Below are 16,806 nucleotides of genomic sequence, written 5' to 3' on the forward strand. Positions count from 1 at the left end.
CATCTCGCCGCATCGTCATCAGTACACCGGTCCCACCCGGGGCCGATCTCCCAGCCCTTACCGGGGAAACTAAAGGCAGCAACCGATGGAGGTGCGGTTGCTGTACGACGCAATGCCGAAGATCCTCCGCCGACGACGACGACGATTCGCGAATCATTACGACGAGATACCAGCACGCCGCCTAGCAACAGCCTTGACAGCACTTCGCCGCCGCAAGAAGACCGGCCGACGCGACGTAGCAGCAGCGGAGCAAGCCGACGCAGCCGTGATCCGACGCCACGACTTAACCGTAATGCTAGACGACGGTCTACCGACTTAGACGTGCTCATCGACGGTCATAACGTCACCGCTCTCGTCGACACTGGAGCCGACTATTCCGTCTTCAGTGGCGCGTTCGCCGCCAAGTTAAAGAAGGTGAAGACGGCCTGGCAAGGATCTGATATCCGGACAGCTGGAGGCCACCTAATAACGCCGGCTGGAATCTGCACAGCCCGAGTCACGGTAAACAACCGCACTTACCCGGCGAGCTTCGTAATCCTGCAGCACTGCTCCAGGGATGTCATCCTAGGCATGGACTTTCTAAACCAATACGGTGCAGGTCATCGACTTAAGATCCAGGTCGATAACGCTTTCAACGCACAACGCGCTACCACCGGATACAAGCATAAGTTACCATGCCTTGAATGTGCTTGAAGAACAAGTCACCATTCCGCCTCGCTCCAGCGTAATGATTTCCGTCGGTACCGAAGTGCCTGCAGACATGGAGGGCATCATCGAGGGCGATCATCACCTACTGCTCGACCGTGAAATTTGCGTCGCTAGAGGCATAGCTGAGCTACGTGCAGGGAAAGCAAGGGTGATGCTCACGAACTTCAGCCCTGAATACAAGCACATTAACAAAGGCACCACGGTCGCCTACATCGACGAAATAGTACAAGCCAGCAGTGCTTTCGCCTTCACGGATTCCAGTGCACCTGCAACGACGACTATAATACCTGAGCCAACTTTCGACGTCAATCAGAACCTTCCCAGGCATAAGAAAGAACAACTAAAAGCTCTGCTCCTGCAATACAAGGACTGCTTCTCGTCGTCGTCAAAAGTTCGACAAACCCCTGTCGCCAAGCACCGCATCATCACCGACGAAAATGTCCGCCCACTCCGTCAGAGCCCGTACCGAGTTTCGGCGCGCGAACGTGAAGCCATAAGGCACCAAGTCGACGAAATGCTACGCGACGACATCATCCAGCCGTCCAAGAGTCCGTGGGCGTCCCCCGTGGTGTTAGTGAAGAAGAAGGATGGAACCCTACGTTTCTGCGTCGATTATCGTCGCCTCAACAAGATCACGAAGAAGGACGTATACCCCCTCCCACGGATTGACGACGCGTTGGATCGACTCTACAACGCAAAGTATTTTTCGTCGATGGACCTCAAAACCGGCTACTGGCAAATTGAAGTCGACGAGAGGGACCGGGAGAAGACTGCCTTTATAACACCAGACGGACTGTTCCAGTTCAAGGTCATGCCGTTTGGTCTTTGCTCGGCACCTGCGACTTTCCAACGCGTCATGGATACAGTACTGGCAGGCTTGAAATGGCAGACTTGCCTTGTCTATTTGGACGACGTCGTTGTGTTTGCCTCAAGCTTCGAAGAACACCTGCGGCGCCTTGAAACAGTTCTTCAAGCAATCAAAACCTCCGGACTCACGTTAAAGCCAGAGAAGTGCCGCTTCGCATATGAGGAGCTCTTGTTTTTGGGCCACGTAATCAACAAGTCTGGAGTGCGCCCCGACCCTCAGAAAACTGCGGCCATCTCCAACTTTCCTCCGCCCGCTGACAAGAAGGCAGTGCGTAGATTTCTTGGACTGTGCGCCTATTACAGGCGCTTCGTCAAGAATTTTTCACGGATCGCTGAGCCACTGACGTATCTCACGAAGGCCGACGTCGAGTTCAAGTGGGAGACGCCGCAAATCGAAGCATTTGAAGAACTGAAGCGACGCCTGCAATCGCCGCCAATACTTGCGCATTTCGACGAAAACGCCGATACTGAAGTCCACACCGACGCAAGCAGCGTAGGACTCGGCGCCGTTCTTGCGCAGAGGACTGACGGCCTAGAAAGGGTTGTAAGTTACGCTAGCCGGTCGCTATCGAAGGCGGAATCAAATTACTCCACAACAGAAAAGGAGTGCCTCGCCATCATCTGGGCTACATCAAAGTTTCGCCCCTACCTCTATGGCAGGCCCTTTAAAGTCGTGAGCGACCACCACGCCTTGTGTTGGCTAGCTAACTTGAAGGATCCTTCAGGTCGCCTCGCACGATGGAGTCTGAGACTTCAAGCATTCGACATCACCGTCGTTTACAAGTCCGGGCGAAAGCACTCTGACGCCGACTGCTTGTCTCGCGCCCCCGTCGAACCGCCGCCTCAGGACGACCCGGATGACGACACTTTCTTGGGACCCATCAGTGCCGACGAATTCGCCGAACAACAGCGAGCCGACCCGGAACTAAGGAGCCTTGTAGACTACCTGGAAGGCAAGACCGTCATTGTGCCGAAGGTGTTCAGGCGAGGATTGGCGTCGTTTTTCTTGCAAAACGACATTCTTCTAAAGAAGAACTTCTCGCCTCTCCGAGCCAACTACCTCCTCGTGGTACCCTCAGCATTGCGTCCAGAGGTTCTGCAAGCTCTCCATGACGACCCAACGGCTGGACACCTCGGCTTTTCCCGCACGCTCGCGAGGATACAAGAAAAATACTACTGGCCTCGCCTCTCTGCCGACGTCGCCCATTACGTAAGGACATGCCGAGACTGTCAGCGACGCAAAACACCGCCGACAAGGCCAGCCGGACTTCTACAGCCGATCGAGCCACCTCGCCGACCGTTCCAGCAGGTCGGGATGGACTTACTGGGGCCTTTTCCGACGTCGACGTCCGGGAATAAATGGATCGTCGTAGCTACGGACTACCTCACCCGCTACGCCGAAACAAAAGCCTTGCCCAAAGGCAGTGCCGCCGAGGTAGCCCGATTTTTCGTTGAGAACATCCTCCTGCGTCACGGTGCCCCAGAAGTCCTCATCACCGACAGAGGTACGGCATTCACGGCTGAACTAACTCAAGCCATCCTGCGATACAGCCAGACAAGCCATCGCCGCACCACCGCCTACCACCCGCAGACGAATGGCCTCACCGAGCGCCTAAATAAGACCATCGCCGACATGCTGGCAATGTACGTCGACGTCGAACACAAGACGTGGGATGCCATCCTTCCGTACGTGACCTTCGCATACAACACGGCCATGCAAGAAACGACGCACATGGCGCCGTTCAACCTGGTCTACGGAAGGAACCCGGCAACGACGCTTGACGCCATGCTGCCGGACGTCACCGACGAAGAAAATCTCGACGTTGCCACCTATTTGCAGCGTGCCGAAGAAGGTCGACAGCTCGCCCGCTTGCGCATCAAGAACCAGCAGAGGACCGACAGCCGACACTACAATCTTCGACGACGCAACGTCGAGTACCAGCCCGGCGACCGTGTTTGGGTCTGGACTCCGATACGCCGACGAGGACTTAGCGAGAAACTGTTGCGTCGCTATTTCGGGCCATATAAGATAATCCGACGTATTGGCGCACTGGACTATGAGGTCGTGCCAGACGGCATTTCGCAATCACAGCGGCGCCGGGCACGACCTGAAGTCATCCATGTGGTGCGTCTTAAACCTTTCTACGCCCGCTGACGACATTAGGTACTTTGTTACTTTGTTATTGTTTTTTTTGTTGTTTATAACGCATTGTTTTGTTTTCGCTTTCGTGCTTGTAGCATCGGGACGATGCTTTTTAAGGGGAGGGTATTGACACGTATACATCTTTATCTTTCACCGGTGGCCGCTTTCCACCGGCTAACAAATGTTAAACGTTATCGCTCGGCGCAGGACGCGCCTGTGTCGGAGGTTTCTAGAACGTTATCGATGCTTCTTTCCGTTGCCTGTTTTCACAGACGCTTATGTTATCTGATTGTGTGACCGATGCGAATTATCTAGAACTTTCTGGAAGACACTCGGGCATCAGGGATTAATCTGGAACCTTCGATGACTCAGGTATAAAAGCCGACGCGTTTCGCCGCTGATCAGATTTTCGACGATCGCCGACTGTGTTCGCCGCTATCGTTGTGCTTTGAGTGTACCTTGCTTTTGTGGGCACAGGTTCGCCCAATAAACAACCAGTTTCGTCGTACACAGTTTTACGACTGTTTTCTTCAGCGTCACTACTACGTGACAATATAAGCTTTATCAGCTGTATAAACTTGGACATGCAGCAGCACCGGCAACACGCAGAACTGTTGTCGACACCGTCGGCGTTTTGCCCGTGTTCGCTCAAAATGCGTGCGGCGTTGGTGACTGTTGCCGGAGCCTCTGATATAAATAGGCACTTGGTGCCGCAGCTAAACGTCGCCTCCCTTCCCTCCCCCTCCCCCCCTCCCCCACGGCCTCTCGCGCGTTGGAAGAAGGCGCGTTTGCTCTACATATATGGTGATTGTAAAGGAGGACAGAGACGCCTACTTCTATTTAGGTGCACGTTAAAGAACCCCAGGTGGTCGAAACTTCCGGAGCCCTCCACTACGGCGTGCCTCATAATCAGAACTGGTTTTGGCACGTAAAACCCCATAATTTAATTTTTTTTGACGCCTACTTCTGCAGCCTTTAAGGGAGCGCGGCACAGAACGCGCATTTGTTCTCCGCCGTGCGTTCACTCCCCGTAAAAGCGCGCGCCCCTCGCACCCTTTCACTCGCACATACAGCGTTCAGCACGCGGCGACGATTTCATCTCCATTGACGTCATACGGAACCTCACGGCGACGGCGACGGCAGAAATCTGCTTTTGAGTGTCCATATAATTGCTATCGCAAGTAAACAGTTTGGAGTAGCTTTACGTTATAGAGCCCATGCTGTCGCAAAACCTCGCCGAGCTTTGACGTCACTGCGTTGCCTAGCAACCACCTCGCGGAGCGGCGTCTGCCTCGCCTCCTCTCCGTGTCGTGCACATGTTGCCTTGATATGGGACGTTTAGGAGAGGGAAGGAGAACATGCGCATAGCACGCGCAATGCTCGGGAGAGGGAAAGAGAAAATGAGAGCGAGATAGCAAGAGAAACAAATTGTACCAGCACCAACGAGGCAACGCGCAGAGCTGCTGCCGTTGCCAGCCGCGTTGCCTAGCCGCGCATGCGCCGAAGCAGTAGCGATGACGTCACCTCGCGTTGCCTAGTAACCGCCGGCGCAGGTGCGTGCTCGCTTCGCACGACACAGACATGGCTCCAGCACTCCTGCCTGGGTTTGTGACATGTCAGGAACGCTGTTGCTCGTCGGCGTCGACGCGTCCAGCGCTAGTCACTCTAAATGTCGCGAAAGAGAACGTACTTCTGAAAGTGCCTTCCCTACATGCGTAGTTAAGGTAAACCAAGTTAAGACTTAGCAGAAACCAAGTAAATACCTAGCAGTAGCAGCCAGTAAGACTTGAGGATTGACACTTTCGCTGTGCGTAAGCTTTGCACGACCGTGTGCAAACTTGCGTGCTTTTTTCGTATCCTCATTCAGCTTAGTCCCGATTTATTTTAAGCCAGACCATGGATTTTCTTATTTTCGCGGAGGGGTCCCGTCAGCCACTCTTCCAGGGTTGTCGGCTGTTATTTTTTGGGAACGGAAGCCAGGAGGATGCCAGGCTGTTCTTATGGCTTGGCGGCTTCCCGAGCAGTCTCACAGTACGTGAGCATTGTCTGTAAAGCCACCACATGCCTGACAAGAATGTTTACCCTGGTCTACCGCTTATGTAATTTCTAAATTGCGGTGTTTAAGAAAAGCTTGCTTGTGCCCGTTTCTACAGCACCGCCATGTATAGCTTTTATCATGTGGTGGGTAAAGCATCCTGTTGATTCCGAGCACAAGTCTTTTTCTCTTGTATTCGGCCGAGTTGTTTTTTTCTTTTTATCCTCCTTTTCTTGTTCCTGACTGGCTTCCACCATCAGAAAGGAGGGTCCGAAAGAGGCGCACATAACATGGCATGTGCCATTTCCTTCTCCCTAAGCCCTGCATTGGTAGGAATCGATGTACCCTGATTTTGCTGCCCCGGATTATTTTGAGGTGCTCAGCCAGTAAATACTATGTCCAGTTGAAGGCGGTTGGTAGCTATGGCTCTGCGCGCGGTTTGGGTATCCGGTATTATGAAAAGTTCGCTACCATGCAAAAAAAATGCGGGGACAGCTTCTATTATAGCCACGACCTCTGCTTGTACCTGTGTTTATTTATTAATGCGATTAGCACTGTTTGCTTACTTGAGGCGTTTTGAGCCTATCTATATATCTATGTATCTAGCCGCTTACGCCAACCCAGTGATCTAAGTTGTCTGTCAGCTTGGGTCATAGGCATGTGCTCAAGTACATGCCGTCGAGGTGGTTCTGTCATCGTCATATGCTGGCTTCGTCATATCACTCTCGTCATGCCTGTCCTCATCCCTCCAGTTTCTTCACGATGTCTTCATGCAATAGTAGCCATACCAGTTGTTGTGACATCGCCTAGGCCGTTTAAATGCCTTAAGTACAACTTCGTCATTTGACTTTCGCCACACATGCCTTCGTGATACATTCGTCATCACGGCACCGTCGTAATACATTTGTCGTCGTCCCGTGGTTGTTGTCGTGCCATCGTAGCCACTGTCTCGTCGTCATACGGTTGTCGTCATGCATTCGTCGTCACACAGTCGTCATGATGACGTCGACGTTCTTCCATCGCCGTCATTTTATCTCCCTCATTCCGACTCTATCCATGCTGCCGTCGTCACGCCATCGTCCTCTCAGAGTCATCGTCATGCCATAGTCGTCATGCCGTCGTCCGTCGCACTGTCGTTTTGCCAACGTCATCACTTCCGAAACGTCATCCCATTGTCGTCATGCCGCCCTCGCCATACCGCCTTTGTCATTCCGTCGATGTCATCCTTCTACATCATTCCATTATAATCATCGTATCTTCATTCATTCGTCATTATGCCATCGTTGTCATACAATCGTCGTCCCGTCGTCGGCAGACACTCGCTTTCATGCATGCGTTCTAATACCGTCGTCTCCAGGCGATCACAATCGTGCTATCGTAATCAGTCTAGCTTCATCATCCCGTTCTCGTAACTTAGTATTCGTCATGCCATTGTTGTCCTACTATACTCTTCGTGATCCTGCTTTTCTCATGCCGTCGCTGTCACGCTGTCATCGCTATACCATCATCATAATTTCACAATCGTCATCGCATTATCTTCAGGTCGTCGTCGTCACACCACCTTTATCGTGTCATCAGCGTCCGTCCTTCATCTTCACCTAATCGTCATCGTACATTCGTGGTTATAGCCGTCATGGTTATGGGTGACCTGGGAGCATGCAATTGCAATCGCAAAGTTGGCTGATACCGGAGACGGTGTGTCCGATGTAGCCTAAGGTAACGGAAGCCTCAGGTCTTAAATTTACGTGACTTGAGCAAGAGAGTGGGTCACTCATTGCTTGAATGCTAAGCGCATTACTGTCCACAGCCATCTTGAGGTGGGCTCTGCCGCATTTTTTTTTTACGTGTAATCCAATGGTCACAGTATTTGCGATGGATTCTTTCGACTGCCTTTTTTAAGGCAAGCGTGCTTTTGACGACCATCGCACGTTCGGGATAGCATTTTAGAAAGCGCATTTTAATGACCTGCCCGCTTCCTCTGCTGCCTGCAGCCGTCAGTTTAGTGATGGAGACTACAAGAACAATTCCAAGCGGAAGCAACTTATTCCGTTCTCACAGTCTCTGAATGATGTCGACACATATGGTTGCGGGGAACTATATGTCTGGAAGACCCCCGATGAAACCAGCCACTCGTTTAACTAACGAAATAGCAGAACAATTGTATATAACAAAGCTGGAAGCACGACGGTAGGACGACAAAGGGATGACTGCTTGACAACAATGTGTGACGACGCTATGACGAGGGCCAGCGTGAACACAAATGCATGACTATTATTGCGTAACGACAATATATAGCATAAAGAGGATTTAATGACGACGATGGTACGACCATGGTGACAACACGACTGCCACAATACATGATGACTGTATCAGGCCGCATTGACGGCGATCGCGTGACGGATGACGCGATGACGACGATGGTATGATGCCACTATAACGAGAGCGGCGTTGTGACGATTGTGCATCAGTGCAACAGCGACGCGTACATGACCGGGATGGCTTGACGACGGCGAAATTATGGCTGCCTTATGACGATGGAATGCTGATGCCGGCGTGCTGATGACGACTTCACAGCGCTGTGATGTGGAGAGATTGAAGTTGGTGAAACGCTCACGATGGCATCACAACAAAGGAACGGAGAAAGATATACAAGCTTTAATTATATGCCCGGGGATTGAACAAAGGAACGATCATAATGGCTTGAGGGCGATAGAATGAAGATAAGGTAGTGTTATTGTTGAAGCCAACATACACGTTTATCTGCATTAGCTCCTGCCGGAACGCCTATGTTTTTCACTAGATCCGGTGCTTGCCTGCACAATCTCCGGTACCGGCCACTCGGAAAGACAGCAGCCAGCAGAAGCAGAAGCGGGAAAATCGCAGGAAGAGGCAAAGAAAGTGTCGTTGTGATAAATAAGATTGGTCGTGTGCTATGTCCAAGGCCTTCATGCTAACTCAACGAGCCTTATTAAGACTCAGCCTGCGATGCGTGAAATAACATCAGTCGATCTCGATAATGTGGCAGCCATATGATGGCTATCAAAATACGTATTCATTGGTATTAGTGCCTTGTACTCACTCATGTTCTTATCAAGTGCTTCCCAGCGTGCTATTTACGTTGACGTATTCCACGTTGACGCATTAGGTAATTGTTTTCACATGTCCTGTAAAAGAAAGAAAATAAATTTTATTGAAAAGAATTACCAACCTCATCTGTCTTGTTAAAGAAAGAGATTTGGCTAAGAGAATGATTGCGTTTCACGCCTTGTTAAGTAACACTATATTCCTGCAAGTGCACACATTGTTACAGCAGTCTAATGAAGCTATCACATCATGTCGAACAAGACGAGCGCATGTTTAATGTAGGCAGGCACGGACGCAACCTCTGTGTGTCCATCCAGCGTCACATGACGCTCCAGAGCCATAATAGAGCCCTGAGAAAATATTTATCAAGTTAACCTAATTCATGGACTACCCGCAGACCTTTTGTTTTTATGGTTGGCGCCAGATTTCAATAGCGTCTAGCTATATTACTGCCGCTTTTTCTATGTCTGCCTGTCGATTTTCGCCTTTTTCAAATTTGCTGGCATTCTCCTAGTATAACCATTTAGCAACTTGCCCAACAAGCCACTCTCATGAACGTTCCCCGCTTTGGAAGCTTTTCGTCGCTTTTGCAACGACAAGTAATGCATATAATTATTATGCTACATTTCTTACTGCGATTATAAAACAGCATTCCGAATATAAAAATAGTACTGAGTGCAAATAAAAACACAGAAAAAATTGCGAGGTATATGCTTTAGTCAAACATTTTCGCAGTGAGAGAAAAAAAAACTAAATGAAAGCAGCGGCTGGTCAACTTGGTTCTCACCCGTTCCACAGAAATCAAGCAGCAACAAGCAAAACAAACCTGGTATTCCAGATAAAGCTTCCTTAAGTGGCTTATTCCACATAAAAACAAAGCTTGTTCCAGGTAAATATCCGGAACAGCTATGCATACGCAAGCTATCAGGAACCAGATTCAGAGTGTACCAAAGCGGAAATCGGGCCCGATTCAAGCCCGCCGTCTCAAGCCTGGGCGCGACACGAAGCCCCGTAGCTTCAGGCCCCTGCCCTGCCCGAGCCCAACGTGAAGGCTACTTTACCCGGCCCTATAGGGCCGGCCGTTCCGCACCTTGGTTAACGGGTAGGCCCGAGTTCCTGTAGTGGTCTAGTGCATGCGCACCCTCAGCACACTAACATTCCTGCGAAGCTACAATGTAACTGGGCTGAGCGAAGCGGGCAAAACGCCAACGGTTTTCCGTCAGTCTCTTCTAGTGCACTATACCTGTGCGACGCCTTTGGCGGCGCTCTCCATCACGCCAGCGTTGCGAGACGCCTGGCAACGGCGAAGGTGATGTTCCTTCAGCCAACAAGAATTACCTGGCGTGCTTCGTCGGGGCAACATGTAGCAGCCACCTATAGTGAGAGCACTGCCCGAGCAGTTCCAGGGCAACGATAAAACCTTGCTATCGCTGGCAATTCTTCACCCTTTGTGCTGAACCGCCAATTTTTTTTTGTTACGCACACATAGATGAATGTGGCCGTGATTATCTACATGATAGCTCTCGCCATTAAAATGTATGCTTGGACTTTACTATACATCGTACCCGCTGAGAGCACTTTCTTCATATATGTGCAGTTATTCCTGTTTTAAGTGATCCTTTTCTCCAGACTTAACCATTTCGGACCCTCCAAATAGCCAGAGATACCCTCAATCTAGTGACTTTTGTTGAATTCTGCGAACTTGTCTCTACACCTGCTGTTTCATCCTCGTGTTGTAAGCTTGAATGAGCAGTTACAGAGGCGTCATCACAAAATGTGGATGCGTTTTTCCTATCGAAAATGATGGGGAAAATAAGCTCTTTATTAGAGATCTTCAGAGCCCCAGTGTGCTCGACAGCGCCGGAACATTAGTACAGTCATCCAATAAATACACAATTTGTTACAACTATGCATCATCATCATCATCACCATACATTCATGTCCACTGCAGGACGAAGGCTTCTCCCTGTGATCTCCAATTACCCCTGTCTTGCGCTAGCTGATTCCAACTTGCGCCTGCGATCTTCCTAACGTCATCGCTCCACCAAGTTTTCTGCCATCCTCGGCTGCACTTCCCTTCTCTTGGTACCCATTCCGTAACTCTAAGGGTCCACCGGTTATCTACCCTAGGCGATACATGGCCTGCTCAGTTCCACTTCTTTCTCTTAATGTCAACTAGAATATCCGCTATGCCCGTTTGCTCTCTGATCCACACCGCTCTCTTCCTGTCTCTTAACGTTATACGCCTAACATTTTTCGCTCCATCGCTCTTTGTGCGGTCCTTGCTATGCATATACATAATCAAATATTATTAGTAGCCATCTGCGTTACGCTAAATATTGTTACTGTGGCATGGCAGTGGAGTGGCAGTGGAATATTCAGCGGAACTGCTTAGTCAAATCACAAAACTACCACTGCATGAAAGTGTAATGCGTGGGCTTTCGGCCGGAGCATCGTCTATCGCTTCGCGAACAGTGTCGCTTCTGGTAATTTTGTGGTCCGCGTCGGGAACGCCTTGCGCCACGGTCACGATAGCCTCACAGCAAACCAAGAGATCACGAAGGTGAGCAGTGCCCCGCCGTTCACAAAGGGTTGGTTTCCCACTGTACCCGGCACGGATACTTTTTTTCCGACGCGTAAATGTAACAAAAGGCGAACAACTCAACGTAGGATGCCATGTCTACGACGTGAAAAAGGCACGTGTGGGCCAGGCTTAAAACGTTACAGAAAAAAGTTGCCGATTAAAAGAGAAAATACTTGTTTAAAAATGTTATTGATTACGGTAGTCAATTAGAGCTTCACGAAAGTAAGTGCGCACCTGCTAAAAGTGATCGATTACTTCAACGTTACTTTTCGACCCACTTTATTAACAGCACACAAATTGAGTAAATAAAATGAGCGGCCCTGGCTCTTTCAACACGTCCTCTGCAGCCCTTCAAAGATTGTTTATCTTCATAAAGAATCGCTTTTCAAAATGTTCTTCTATTTCTTGTGACGACATCTGCAGCGATATTAAAGACTGTCCGTGCTATAGAGAACTGTGTTGTAACGTACGAAAACCTTGTTCGCAATGTAGCAATTACTCAACACCACGATTTTCGGATCTGGATCCACTATGAATCGAAGTGCTTCATTGTTGCTGGGGCTAGGGGAAGGCGCTTCCGAAGGAACCAGTGAAAAACTGAGAAATCGCCCATAAGTGATTTGAGGGCATTAACGTCAGAATTTGCCATCGCTATGTAGGAGGGCTGATCGAATTGTCCATCCAACGCCTGATGGACCCCTTGCCGATGCCATGTAATCATTAGCAATTTAGATTTAAACGATTATTATAACAGCGCCAGCGAACGTTCACGTTTCTTGTAAAGGTGGACAAATTTATAATGAACTCTATTCAAGCTTGTAATATTCAGCCCTGAAATGCTATTTTTATGTCATCCGTGGAATGTAGAAGAAATCTGCTCCTTGAGATATAATGCTCTCAGCGGCGAACTTTGTTTGCTCGAGAAGTCAACACGAATATTTTAACGAACTTGCGCCTAATAATTTTCAACTAGTTACCTTACGTCACATATTAAAATTTAGCAATTGTAGCTGGTGACATTTAAAGTTATGTCCATTTGGAACGAATTGTGACGATGATACTAGTTACGAGATGTGGGTTTGTCAAAGTTTGCATGGCAATTCCACTACCTTTCCAGTACCTTTTGAGCTTCAATGCATCAAAAGCAGTTAGGTAATTAAATAGAACAACGATTACTGCAAGTTTGAGTGCGGATATCTCAGAACAGGTGCTAGTAACAAAATTCTTTTGAAATTGCTAGCTTGAATTCTTGCATTGCCATATGTGCCCTAAGGCAACTAGGCAAAAAGTGATTAGTAAAATTTTGTAATTAGCCAATTATGCAGTTTGATATTTAGTTTAAGTAATGTACTTATATTTAAAGGACACATATTAATAAGCAGCTTCGTGCTATGTGCCACAGGTGATTAAAAAATTGTTAACGTTAATTAGAAATCCCGCATATGAAACTGGTAGAAACAAATGCGTTTTAGGACCAATTATGTTCTATATTAGAGAAGTCTTAGACTCCACTGGGTTTCAAACTTCTTTTCTGGCTCGATCCCGCAGGTAGTGAACAGCCGCGCCCATAAAATTACATCATTTTGAGGTATGAGCTCTGTTATTGTTTCGGACATTTAATATTTAAGTCTGAGAAGATTTAGGTTAAAGGGCATGTTTTGTCAGTGTTTCGTTTCATGGGGTTTGTTTGTGGGCAGCCATTCTCAAAATTATAAGGAATAATTTAGTCAAGAACGTAAGACATGGTATGAGCTACTTTAGTGATAGATTGTTGCGGCAATAACCCGCATATACCGCATGTTAAATACACGGCACGGCATATAGCATAAATCACACATATACCTAAATACACGTAAATACCCTCAGTCCCCAGTGGCTGCAGAGCACAAGGCGGCGGTAAGACCTGCGACGCGGCAGAGGGTGCTCAGAATCTCTGGGTCCGGACAGGCCGCCAATGGAAACTTAACTGGCAACGTTTAACACGCGCACCCTATCGTGTGAAGCTAGCTTAGCAGGGCTGTTTGAAGAATTATCAGGCGTTGCCTGGGATATTATTGGCCTTAGTGAGGTGAGAAGAACTGGTGACACTTATACAGTGCTGACTAACGGCCACGTGCTCTGCTACAGAGGTCTTCCAGATTTGATTGAGAGTACGTTTTCTAGTCCATAAGGACATAGCGGGAAACATTTATAAATTCTACAGCATTAATGAGAGGGTAGCAGTCGTCGTAATAAAGCTGAACGGGAGGTATAGAATGAAGGTTGTACAAGCATACGCCCCAACCTCCAGTGGCGATGATTAAGAAATAAAACAGTTTTATGAAGATGTTGAACTAGCAATGACAAAGGTGCAAAGTCAGTATACTGTAGTCATGGGCGACTTCAATGCAAAAGTGGGGAAATAGCAGGATGGTGAGCAAGCAATTGGCAACTACGGCATCGATTCTAGGAAAACTAGAGGAGAGATGTTGGTACAATTCACCGAAAGGAATAGGCTCCGAATAATGAATACCTTCTTCAGGAAGCGCAGCAACAGGAAGTGGACCTGGAAAAGCCCTAATGGAGAAACAAGGAATTAAATTGATTTCATACTCTGTGCCAATCCAAGCATAGTGCAAGATGTAGAAGTGTTAGGTAAGGTTAAGTGCAGTGACCATAGGTTAGTGAGGTCTAGAATTTCTCTCAATTTGAAGAGAGAAAGAACAAAATTATTCATGAAGAAGCAAGCCAACCTAGACGCAGTAAGGGAAAAAGCAGACCAATCCAGGCTGGTGCTCACAAACAAATATGCAGCTTTAGACCACGAAGATGAAGACAACATAGTTGTAATGAATGAAACCGTACGTAGGCTGATCTCAGAAGCAGCAATTGAAGTGGGAGGTAAGACACCAAGGCAGCCAGTAGGTAAGCTCTCCCAAGTAAAAGAGGACCTATTGAAGAAGCGGCAAAACAGGAAAGTCTTAAACTCGAGAGATCAGATATATTTTGCTGAACTGGCGAAACTGATCAACAAGAAGAAATTAAGGGATATCCGAAATAATAACGTGGAAAAGAATAAGGAAGTAGTAAAACAATGGTGAAGCATGAAGTCAGAGAGAAGAAAACTTGGCATAGGACAAGGCAAATTTATGCACTGAAAGATAAGCAGGGTAATATCATCAGCAATTGACATAGAGGGTAGCCAACCGGGCTCGTCCTTGGTTAAACTCCCTACCTTTCCCTTCTCGATTCTCTCTCTCTCGATGACATAGTAAAAACAGCGGAAGAATTCTATAATGACCTGTACAGTGCCCAGAGCAGCCAAGCTACTTTCATTCGAAGTAGTGATGAACAGGATACAGAGGCTCCTTCTATAACTAGCGATGAAGTTGGAAGGGCCTTGAAAGACATTACCAGGGGAAAAGCTGCTGGAGAAGATGAAATAACAGTCGATTTAATCAAAGATGGAGGAGATATCATGCTTGAAAAAGCTTGCGGCCCTTTATAGGCAATACCTAACGACTTCAAGTGCACCAGAAAGTTGGACGAACGCCAGCATTATATTCATCCATAAGAAGGTAGACGTTAAAGAATCGAAGAATTACTGACCCATTAGCTTGCTTTCAGTATTATATAAAATATTAACCATAATAATGTCCAATAGAATCAGGGCAACACTTGACTTCAGCCAAGCAAGAGAACAGGCCGGCTTCAGGTAGCGATATTCTACGATGAATCATATCCATGTCATCCATCAGGTAATAGATAAATCTGTGGAGTACAATCACCCTCTCTACTTCGGCTTTCATAGGTTAAGAAAAAGCATTTGATTCAGTAGAGATACCAGCAATCATAGAGGGGTTACGTAATCAAGGAGTGCAGGAGGCATACGTGAATACCTTGGCAAATGTCTACAAGGATTGCACAGCAATCTTGATTCTCCACAAGAAACGTAGAAAGTTACCTATCAAGAAAGGGGTCAGGCAAGGAGACACAATCACTCCAATGATGTTCACTGCATGCTTAGACGTATTCAAGCTCTTACAGGGGGAAGGCTTACGCGTAAGGATCAACGGCGAATATCTCAGCAACCTTCGGTTTGCAGATGAAATTGTCTTATTCAGCAACAATGGGGACGATTTACAGCAAATGATTGAGGACCTTAATCGAGAAAGTGTAAGAGTGGGGTAGAAGATGAATATGCAGAAGACAAACATAGTGCTCAATAGCCTGGCAAGGGAACAAGAATTAAGGATCGCCCGTCATCCTCTAGAGTCTGTAAAGGAGTACGTTTATCTAGGTCAATTACTCACAAGGAACCCTGATCATGAGAAAGGAAATTACAGAAGAATAAAATTGGGTTGGAGTGCATACGGCAGGCATTTCCAAATTCTGACTGGGAGCTTACCACTGTCATTGAAAAGAAAAATGTACAATCATTCCATTCCACCGGTGCTAACATATGGAGCAGAAACTTGGCGGTTACAAAGAAACTATAGAGCAAGTTAAGGACCGCACAAAGAGCGATGGAGCGAAAAATCTTATGCCTAACGTTAAGAGACAGGATGAGAGCGGTGTGGATCATAGAGCAAGCGGGGATAACTGATACTTTACTTGACATTAAGCGGGAAAAATGGAGCTGGGCAGGCCATGTAATGCGTAGGATGGATAACCGGTGGACCATTAGGGTTACAGAATAGATACCAAGAGAAGGGAAGCGGAGTCGAGGTCGGCAGAAAACCAGATGGGGTGATGAAGTTAGGAAATTTGCAGGCACAAGTTTAATACGCTAGCGCAAGACAGAGGTAATTGGAGATCACAGTGAGAGGCTTTCGTCTCGCAGTGGACATAAATATAGGCTGAGGATGATGATGATACCTAAATATATACGGAAGCTCATGGCGACGCCGATGGCCAAAAATTCGCTTAGAGTGTCCATATCATTGCTACCGCCATACTACACTAGCTTCGCTGCAGAGCTACTGTATATATATATATATATATATATATATATATATATATATATACAGGGTGTTTGACGAACGCTTTCAAACTTTAGTTAAGGTTGCCTGTGGGAGTTACAACAATTCTAGTTAATGAGCTGGTCTACTCGGAGAGGCGGACATTACTTGCCCAAAAAATTTTAAAGCATAATCGACTAATTCACAAAAATTTACTATTTAAGTTTTGAACTAATTACTTGATGGCCCATATTGCATTTTAGAAATTGTAGCCGTGAAGTTCGCAAGGCGGATCCATTTAGAAATAATTCTCAGAATGAGACCAGTTTCAAAATATTAATTTTCGAACTTAGCGGAGAAATGCATTGGCGTTCCAGTTAATTTCGTGCTTCAATGCAAAAAGCGACGGTTTGTTAAGTATCTAACTGGAACGTCAATACATTTG

The sequence above is a fragment of the Dermacentor silvarum genome, chromosome 3 (assembly GCF_013339745.2).
Source record: "Dermacentor silvarum isolate Dsil-2018 chromosome 3, BIME_Dsil_1.4, whole genome shotgun sequence".
Classification (NCBI taxonomy): domain Eukaryota; kingdom Metazoa; phylum Arthropoda; class Arachnida; order Ixodida; family Ixodidae; genus Dermacentor; species Dermacentor silvarum.